General features: G+C 37.2%; 1 pseudogene; it reads right to left on the bottom strand.

The window, feature by feature from the left end:
* Positions 1-303: 303 nt before the first annotated feature.
* The window catches only part of LOC103397269 (hexokinase-2-like), a 20,909-nt pseudogene continuing 20,868 nt past the window's right edge, over positions 304-344 (bottom strand).

The following is a 344-nucleotide window of genomic DNA, read 5'->3' as shown; positions in this document are numbered from 1 at the left end:
CAATTCCTTTGTTTTTGTTGTATACTGAAGACATTTGGGTTTCAGATCAAAAGATGAATATGAGACAAAAGTTCAGAATTCCAGCTTTTATTTCATGGTATTGACATCCAGGTCTGTTAAACAACTCAGGACTGAGTCCCTTTTCTTTGAACCCACCCACATTTCAAGTGAGCAAAAGTATTGGAACAGACATTATTAACATAAATTAAAGTGAATAACATTTAATATTTGGTGGCGTAACCCTTACTTGAAATAACTGCATCGAGCCTGCAACCCATTGACTTCACCAGGCTGTTGCATTTTTCATTTGAAATGCTGTTCCAGGCCTTTACTGCGGCCTCTTT

This window comes from Cynoglossus semilaevis, chromosome W, assembly GCF_000523025.1.
Source record: "Cynoglossus semilaevis isolate Cse_v1.0 chromosome W, Cse_v1.0, whole genome shotgun sequence".
NCBI lineage: Eukaryota > Metazoa > Chordata > Actinopteri > Pleuronectiformes > Cynoglossidae > Cynoglossus > Cynoglossus semilaevis.
Note: the sequence above shows the minus strand (reverse complement) of the source record. Positions and strands in the feature narration are given on the sequence as shown.